Below are 10,105 nucleotides of genomic sequence, written 5' to 3'. Positions count from 1 at the left end.
TTATAGATGGCGGCAGCGATTTAAACCTTATGTACGCAGATACGCTAAGGAAGATGAACATCTCCCTAGCAAATTTGAAACCAACCGACACACGTTTCCACGGCATCACACCAGAGAAGCCAAGTTACCCACTGGGGAGAATCAATCTCGACGTTCAGTTTGGGACCCGAGAAAATTACAGGATAGAAAGGTTGGAATTCAAAGTTGTAGATTTCCCGTCGCAGTATCACGCTTTGTTGGGACGACCAGCATATGCCAGATTTATGGCGGTACCACATTACACGTACCTGCTTTGGAGGTTACCTGGACCTAAGGGACCAATCACAGTCAAAGGAAGCTTTGCGCTGGCCGATAAATGTGACAAAGATTTTCATCGACTATCAGAAACTTTCGGGATGCAGGCAGAGTACGCAGCGTCAAGGCTCATGACTGATTATGATGTGCTGCCAGATGTAGGGAGGCCCAACAAGGAATCAACTTTCAATACCGCAAAAGATTCTAAGGAAGTGCAGATCCACCCGACAGATCCGAAGAAAACGACGTCCATCGCAACAAACATGGACCTCGCATAGGAAAGCGCGCTCATCGAGTTCCTCCGTGAGCACTGGAAAATCTTCGCATGGTGTCCAGGCGACATGCACGGAGTACCCAGGGAAGTTCTTCGAGCACCACCTAAACTTGGATCCAATAGCGAGACCAATCAAACAACCTTTGCGGCATTTTTCGGAACCAAACCGCAAAGCTATGCTCGTCGGAGATTGATCGGCCGAGAGAAGCTGGTTTCATCAAGGAGCTGCATACAGAGGCCACGTGGGTCGCAAACCCAGTGTTGGTCCCGAAGAAAAACACTAAAGTCCTTCGCATGTGTGTCGACTTTACGTGTCTCAACAAACATTGTCCAAAGGATCACTTTCACCACCCGAGGATCGATCAAATTATCGACTCCACGGCAGGATGTGAACGTCTTTCCTTCCTGGATGCTTATTCTGGTTATAACCAGATCAGATTGAAAGAAGAGGACGAGGTCAAAACAGCGTTCGTCACACCTTACGGCGTGTTTTGCTATAAAACAATGCCTTTTGGTCTGAAAAACGCGGGAGCAACATATCAACGGATGATGCAGAAATGCTTAGCAACACAGATTGGGAAAAACGTACAAGTGTACATTGATGATGTCGTCATAACATCAAAAAAGGGGGCAACATTAATCGAGGACTTGAAGGAAACTTTCGACAACCTCGACAAATTTTGTCTCAAGTTGAATCCGACGAAGTGTTCTTTCGGCGTCCCTGATACGTCTCCAACGTATCGATAATTTCTTATGTTCCATGCCACATTATTGATGTTATCTACATGTTTTATGCACACTTTATGTCATATTCGTGCATTTTCTGGAACTAACCTATTAACAAGATGCCGAAGTGCCGATTCTTGTTTTCTGCTGTTTTTGGTTTCAGAAATCCTAGTAAAGAAATATTCTCGGAATTGGACGAAATCAACGCCCAGGGTCCTATTTTGCCACGAAGCTTCCAGAAGACCGAAGAGGAGACGAAGTGGGGCCACGATGTGGCCAAACCCTAGGGCGGTGCGGCCCCCCCCCCCTTGGCCGCGCGGCCCTATGGTGTGGGCCCCTCGTGCCCCCTCCTGACTTGCCCTTCCGCCTACTTAAAGCCTCCGTCGTGAAACCCCCAGTACCGAGAGCCACGATACCGAAAACCTTACTGAGACGCCGCCGCCAATCCCATCTCGGGGGATTCTGGAGATCTCCTCCGGCACCCTGCCGGAGAGGGGATTCATCTCCCGGAGGACTCTACACTGCCATGGTCGCCTCCGGAGTGATGAGTGAGTAGTTCACCCCTGGACTATGGGTCCATAGCAGTAGCTAGATGGTTGTCTTCTCCTCATTGTGCTTCATTGTTGGATCTTGTGAGCTGCCTAACATGATCAAGATCATCTATCTGTAATTCTATATGTTGCGTTTGTTGGGATCCGATGAATAGAGAATACTTGTTATGTTGATTATCAAAGTTATGTCTATGTGTTGTTTATGATCTTGCATGCTCTCCGTTATTAGTAGAGGCTCTGGCCAAGTTGATGCTAGTAACTCCAAGAGGGAGTATTTATGCTCGATAGTGGGTTCATGTCTCCGTGAATCTGGGACGAGTGACGAAAGTTCTAAGATTATGGATGTCTGTTGCCACTAGGGATAAAACATTGATGCTATGTCTAAGGATGTAGTTATTGATTACATTACGCGCAATACTTAATGCAATTGTCTCGTTGTTAGCAACTTAATACTGGAGGGGGTTCGGATGATAACTTCGAAGGTGGACTTTTTAGGCATAGATGCATGCTGGATAGCGGTCTATGTACTTTGTCGTAATGCCCAATTAAATCTCACAATACTCATCATAATATGTATGTGCATGGTCATGCCCTCTCTATTTGTCAATTGCCCAACTGTAATTTGTTCACCCAACATGCTTTTATCTTATGGGAGAGACACCTCTAGTGAACTGTGGACCCCGGTCCAATTCTCTTTACTGAAATACAATCTCTCGCAATATCTGTTCTCTTGTTTTTCTGCAAACAATCATCATCCACACTATACATCTAATCCTTTGTTACAGCAAGCCGGTGAGATTGACAACCTCACTTGTTTCGTTGGGGCAAAGTACTTTGGTTGTGTTGTGCGGGTTCCACGTTGGCGCCGGAATCCCTGGTGTTGCGCCGCACTACATCCCGCCGCCATCAACCTTCAACGTGCTTCTTGGCTCCTCCTGGTTCGATAAACCTTGGTTTCTTTCTGAGGGAAAACTTGCTGCTGTGCGCATCATACCTTCCTCTTGGGGTTCCCAACGAACGTGTGAGTTACACGCCATCAGCCCCTGCAGGAGAACTTCTCGGGTTCCTAGTCTCAGCAAGAGGGACCGAAGCTAATCCCGAAAAAATCCAAGCTATCGTAACATTGAGGAACCCAACAAAGTTGAAAGAAATACAACAGCTAACTGGGCGAGTCGCAGCTTTAAGCAGATTCGTCGCCAGGCTGGGAGAAAAAGCGTTACCGTTCTACGCCATAATCAAGCAAGGAGATAAGTTCCAGTGGAACGAAGAGGCAGATAGAGCTTTCGAGGATCTTAAACGCGCAATCTCGACACCCCCAATCTTGGTGGCGCCAAAAGAGAAAGAACCCCTCCTGCTATACATTGCGGCCACACCCCAGGTGGTCAGCACGGCGCTAGTTGTTGAAAGAGAAGAAGAAGGAAAACTCCATGGAGTGCAGAGGCCAGTATATTTCATTAGTGAAGTATTATCACCTTCAAAACAGAGGTACCCGCAGCACCAAAAACTAGCATATGGAGTATTCACAACCGCAAGAAAATTGCAGCACTATTTTTCGGCGCATCCGATAATAGTGGTCAATGAGGCGCCTTTATCCAATATACTCAACAATCCAGAAGCTACAGGTCGTGTCTCCCTTTGGGGAATAGAACTTTCTCCTCGGGACATCACGTATGAAAAAAGAAATGCAATAAAGTCGCAAATTCTACCAGACTTCATCGCAGAGTGGATGGAGTTGCAAAACACAGGACCTCCGGATTTATCGAGAACCTGGACTATGAACTTTGACGGGTCCAAAAGGTTAGAAGGAGCTGGAGCAGGCATGATACTCATATCACCTGAAGGCGACAAATTGAAATATGTCTTACGGATGACGTTCCCAAACGCATCTAACAATGAGGCAGAATATGAAGCTCTTATACATGGGATGAAGATGGCGAAAGCCTGTGGCGCAACTCGATTAAAAATATTTGGCGACTCACAATTGGTGGCTCAGCAAGTCATGAACCAATGTGATGCAGTCAATGATAGCATAGTGGCGTACAAAGAAATGTATAACGAGCTGGAGAAGCTGTTTGATGGATGCGAGGTAAACCACATCAATAGGTTGAGCAATGATGAAGCCGACGTTCTTGCAAACATCGGATCGCAGTGCCTTGCAATCCCTCCAGGCGTGTTCTGAGAGGAGATAACAGAGAGATCCACAAAGCCGAAGAAATCAACAAAGAAGGAGAAGAACGAGAAACCCTCGGGGGCTGCGAAAGAAACATTGGAAGAAGAAGAAGAGGAACAGGATCTAGTACTGATGGTGCAAATCCCATGGATGCAGGCGTACATATCATATATCCTAAGGAAAACAACACCCGACGATCCAGTTGAAGTAAGGCGAGTTATCAGACGATCCAAAGCTTTCACGGTGGTTAAAGGGGAGTTGTACAAACGAAGTATTTCGGGTGTGTTACAAAGGTGCGTCACACCCGAAGAATGAAGGATAATTCTGAAGGACGTGCACGAAGGAGTATGTGGTCATCACGCAAGCAGTCGAGCTATTGCAACCAAGGTTTTTCGAGCTGGATTTTACTGGTTGACAGCAATTGAGGACGCGAAAGAGATAGTGCGCACTTGCGACGCATGCCAGAGATTTGCCGCAAAACCTCACTCTCCGGCAGCGGAATTGATGCCCATACCCCTATCTTGGCCCTTTGCTCAGTGGGGTCTCGATATGGTGGGAAAGTTACACAAAGCTTCGCCAGGAGGATACGAGTATATGCTCGTTGCGGTCGACAAATTTACCAAGTGGATAGAAGCGAAGCCGATAAATTCACCGGATGCAGCGTCAGCAATAAAATTCATGAAGAGCATTGTTTTTCGGTTTGGAGTACCTCATAGCATCGTCACGGACAACGGCAGTAACTTCACATCCAAGGAATTCAAGGCGTACTGTGTAGAGGTAGCCATCAAATTGCACTTCGCGTCAGTTGCGCATCCTCAAACCAATGGCCAAGTCGAGAAAGCCAATGGTATCATCTGCAATGGTATCAAGAAACGCTTGTTAGGGCCATTGGAAAAAGCTCGACATACTTGGCCAGAGGAGTTGCCGAGTGTGTTATGGAGCATCCGAACAACACCAAATACAGCGACACAGGAGACTCCGTTCTTCCTGGTCCATGGAGCAGAGGCAGTACTGCCGATAGAAATAGAGCACGACTCTCCCAGAGTCACGGAGTACAATGAAGAAGTTTCCAGGAGAGCATTGGAAGACGACGTCGACGCACTCAACGAAGCTCGAGACGAAGTATTGTCAAGGGTAACTAAATATCAGCAGGACCTGAAAAACTACCACTGTCGATGTTTGCGACAAAGATCCTTTCAGGTTGGAGACCTAGTTTTGCGATTCAATCAAGAGCGTACTGAAAAACTCGAGTCGCCATGGCTTGGCCCTTACATCGTCACAGAAGTCATCGAAGGAGGAGCGTACAGGATCAAGGACAAGAAGACAAGGAATCCCGAGAAGAACCCCTGGAACGTGGCACAGCTAAGGCGTTTTTACGCTTAGTGTCGAAATATAGTCCTCCTTGTAAAAATACTGAAACGCCCACGAGTTTTCAGACGCACTCTTTTCCTTTTTCGGGGCACCGAGTGGGGCTGGGAAAGGTTTTTAATGAGGCGGGCTCGCGGTGCTGCAATATAATAAAGATAGTGGAAATATATATATCTTTTCTTCGACATGCTCAGGGGCTTACGCCTCAAAGTTACAATATAGATGAATTTAACTGATAAAATTATCTCGCCTTGGTACTGAATACCTCGCCAGATAAAACGAAGTTACAAAATAGCAATCAAAGACAAAACACTCGGGGGCTAGTACCCGCAAATATAGTATAAAAATTTGGTTGCTTTGGTTTAATACCTCGCATACACAATAAAGAGATTTACCACCGAAACACTCGGGGGCTTGAGGAGGAAAAATAGAAATATCTACTAACTTTACAATATAGAATATGTGTACAACATACAAGACGCAATTCCTGAGAAAACTCGACATGACTAGAAGGAATGTCAATGACGGCTCAATATATTATCTATGGTCATCCGTCCAGTATTTGAAGTACGAGTACTATGTTCAGCATAGCTACCTGATGTCTACGCCCCCCTCCTTTTCCTGTAGACAGTATTGGGCCTCCAAGAGCAGAGGTTTGTAGAACAGCAGCAAGTTTTCCCTTAAGTGGATCACCCAAGGTTTATCGAACTCAGGGAGGAAGAGGTCAAAGATATCCCTCTCATGCAACCCTGCAACCACAAAGCAAGAAGTCTCTTGTGTCCCCAACACACCTAATAGGTGCACTAGTTCGGCGAAGAGATAGTGAAATACAGGTGGTATGAATATATATGAGCAGTAGCAACGGTGCCAGAAAATAGCTTGCTGGCGTGTAGTTGATGGTGGTAGTATTGCAACAGTAGTAACGCAGTAAAACAGTTAACAAGCAGCGATAGCAGTATTTAGGAACAAGGCCTAGGGATTAGACTTTCACTAGTGGACACTCTCAACATTGATCACATAACAGAATAGATAAATGCATACTCTACACTCTTGTTAGATGATGAACACATTGCGTAGGATTACACGAACCCTCAATGCCGGAGTTAACAAGCTCCACAATTCAATGTTCATATTTAAGTAACCTTAGAGTGTAAGATAGATCAAAAGACTAAACCAAGTACTAACATAGCATGCACACTGTCACCTTCATGCATATGTAGGAGGAATAGATCACATCAATACTGTCATAGCAATAGTTAACTTCGCAATCTACAAGAGATCATGATCATAGCATAAACCAAGTACTAACACGGATGCACACACTCGTCACCATTACATCGTGCAGGAGGAATAAAACTACTTTAATAACATTGCTAGAGTAGCACATAGATAAATTGTGATACAAAATACATTGCAATCATAAGGAGATATAAATAAGCACTTCACTATGCCATTCATAACGGTGAATAAGTATTCTGTGAAATATAGCCTAAGAGACCCACACGGTGCACACACTCGTCACCTTTACACACGTGGGACAAGGAGTCTCCGGAGATCACATAAGTAAAACTCACTTGACTAGCATAATGACATCTAGATTACAAGCATCATCATATGAATCTCAATCATGTAAAGCAGCTCATGAGATTATTGTATTGAAGTACATAGGAGAGAGATGAACCACATAGCTACCGGTACAGCCCCGAGCCTTGATGGAGAACTACTCCTCCTCATGGGAGCAGCAGCGGTGATGAAGATGGCGGTGGAGATGGCAGCGGTGTCGATGGAGAAGCCTTCCGGGGGCACTTCCCGTCCCGGCGGCGTGCCGGAACAGAGACTCCCTGTCCCCCGGATCTTGGCTTCGCGATGGCGGCGGCTCGGAAGGTTTACGTGGGTTTTGTCGAACTTATCAGGGTTTTCGCGACGGAGGCTTTAAATAGGCGAAGAGGCGGCGCAGGAGGGCTGACAGGGTGGCCACACTATAGGGGGGCGCGGGCCCCCCTTGGCCGCGCCGGCCTAGGGTTTGGTGGCCCTGTGCCCCCTCTCTGGCGGTTCTCGTGTGTTCTGGAGGCTTCCGGGCAAAATAGGAACCTGGGCGTTGATTTCGTCTGATTCCGAGAATATTTCGTTACTAGGATTTCTGAAACCAAAAACAGCAGAAAACAGGAACTGGCACTTCGGCATCTTGTTAATAGGTTAGTTCCAGAAAATGCACGAATATGACATAAAGTGTGTATATAACATGTAGATATCATCAATAATGTGGCATGGAACATAAGAAATTATCGATACGTCGGAGACGTATCACAAACCAAGACTCCTTCTGTTTTCCCGTTATTTCTTTTCGAGATTCTTATGCTATCGCCAAATAGGTTCCTTTCTCGACGCTGCTGCTGAAGACGAAAGGGTAAACATGAGGACAAATATCCTTGTTAACCTTTCTCTTAAGCTAATCCTATTTCTAACAAATACAACTTTCTCAAGCTGCATGGGATAGAGCCGCAAAGGCCATAAACGGTACATAACCGATGACAACACAAGCAACGGGGGAGGAGCTAACATCATATCAATATAAACTCAGCCGCACAAGACGCAAGTTACAATTCATTAGAACTCCAATCACTAGGTGTTCTAGTAAGTGGTTCTTTCCTCAAAAGAGTGACTCGGGATTGAATATCTAGCACAAGAATCTATAGGGTTTCACTTATCCTTCTCTAGCAATGCGGCAAGACTGCAAGTAATTGCCTTGTTGCCCCAGACTCGTTAAATCATATCCAAAGATTAGATACTCGACTCTGGTTTTCAAATGGTTTAGGAGGATAACAAAGTCGCTGACAAGAGAATTATTCCGGAATATTCGGACGAGCGAAGTTTGGACTGTCATTTCTCTTTGTCTAAATGCTTGAGCTGTCGTCTTGTTCATCTATATATTGATATACTTATACTGTGCATCTATATAACACAGATTTTGTGATTCTGAACTGAACCAGGTACATGCCGTTCTTGAAGTTTCATGGTTTAGTTTGCTTTGTCTGTCGGCACTGTCGTACCAGGTTGTATCTCCTGGTTTCGCTCAAAAAAGAGTCCTGGTCGACCTATAGTTTTCCCATGAAAACTCCTATATAGTCTGCAACGAGTTCCTGCAGAGTAGAACGACGCCACGACGAAGGATTTCCATCAATTCAAACACGAAGAGAACATTGTTACGCATGCCTGTATGTGGACACGGGCTGCTAACGGCACCGCCAGCCCAAACCCATTGAATTAGCTAAACAAACACCCACGGGCATGAGTAAACGCTTCACGGGTCGTCATTTAACTAGCTAAACGAATGCTCCGTGTCCAGAAAGATCCGTGGGGAGCTGCAGAAATCCGGCGATGTTCGTGGGAGAAGTAGGGTGACATCCAGATCCTTAGGTTACTGCCGAAGATCCGTAAGAAGTATAGAATCTTGTCCCTCTCTCTTGCTAAAATCACCAGCTTAATGATAATTCTCAAATCCTCAGGTTACTGCCGAAGATCCATAAGCAGTACGTTTTTCACAAGGTTTACTGCAACTATGATCAGTTTCAGTGCACATGAACATTGTCTTCAGCTGCCATTCGTTTCTTCAGTTCAATCTCTGCGTTTCCTTAGCTGATCAATTGTTACTGTCCACATTTTTCTTCTTTTCTGAACACATTTGCTTGACCGAAGATGTGTCTGGCTTCATTCAGTCCAGACAGCTGTATGTAGTGACTAATACTGTGAGCTTGAATAGCAATTTGGCAGCATATCAGTATTTTGTCTGTTACATGACTATCATCTATAACTGAAGATAGTTTGATCTAGAGCCTTGCGTGTGCTAGTATTGGTGCTTGACAAGAAAAAGGAGAGACATTGAACTAACCTAGTGGTGTTGATGCTCTACTTGCTTAGTGATAATTCTGAAATTCTCTACTTGGCTAGCAATTAGTTGATGAGGTCAAAGGAGAAGGCTGTTGTGTGTATGTACATTTTTTTTACATAGTTAAGTATCATCAGTCAGTCATAAAGTACAAAGGGCCAGCTACACTTTTACAAGCAATCTTTAACCACATAAACTCTAGCACCTAGAGCTTATATTGCTATACAGTTATACTGTATATTGTTATACTATTATTTTAACCACATAAGATCTAGCACCTAGAGGTTATATTTTCAGATGGGTACTTGTTTGCATTTTGCCATCGGAAAAATTGCTTGAAGGAAGCAGGATGACATGGATTATTGTTGCCCCAGTTTTAGGATAATATGTTTGTATAGCTGTTGTATTGAAGTGAAGGCGATACCTCTGAATGTGACAAACAAGAAATGCCCTAGCTGTTCTATGCATGTTCTTATTTGTTACTGTGTTGTTTTGGTCTGACTTTTTACATGTATTCATTTTCCCTTTTGCTAGCTCTTGGGGGACAAAGAAGTTGCTCAGCGGTGGGTCGAGGCATCAACCCTTGTTGAACACGCTAAGATGCGCCCTGGGAGGGAGAAGACGGAGCACCGAGTCATCGACAAGGGCGGCGGTGACGAGGAATAGGGGTGTGCCAACGCCGGAGAAGAAAAGCATCTCGCCGGACTTAGAGGGATGGCTGGAGGTGGCTGTGGATCGGCGGAGGTGGAGCTTGGGGCAGGGCGAGGCATCATGGCAGCGTACCGGCCGCAGGCGGGGAGGTGTTAAACGACAGTTCAGGTCGTGATAGGAGCGCT

This window comes from Lolium rigidum, chromosome 5 (assembly GCF_022539505.1).
Source record: "Lolium rigidum isolate FL_2022 chromosome 5, APGP_CSIRO_Lrig_0.1, whole genome shotgun sequence".
In the NCBI taxonomy this organism is placed as follows: Eukaryota; Viridiplantae; Streptophyta; class Magnoliopsida; order Poales; family Poaceae; genus Lolium; species Lolium rigidum.
Note: the sequence above shows the minus strand (reverse complement) of the source record.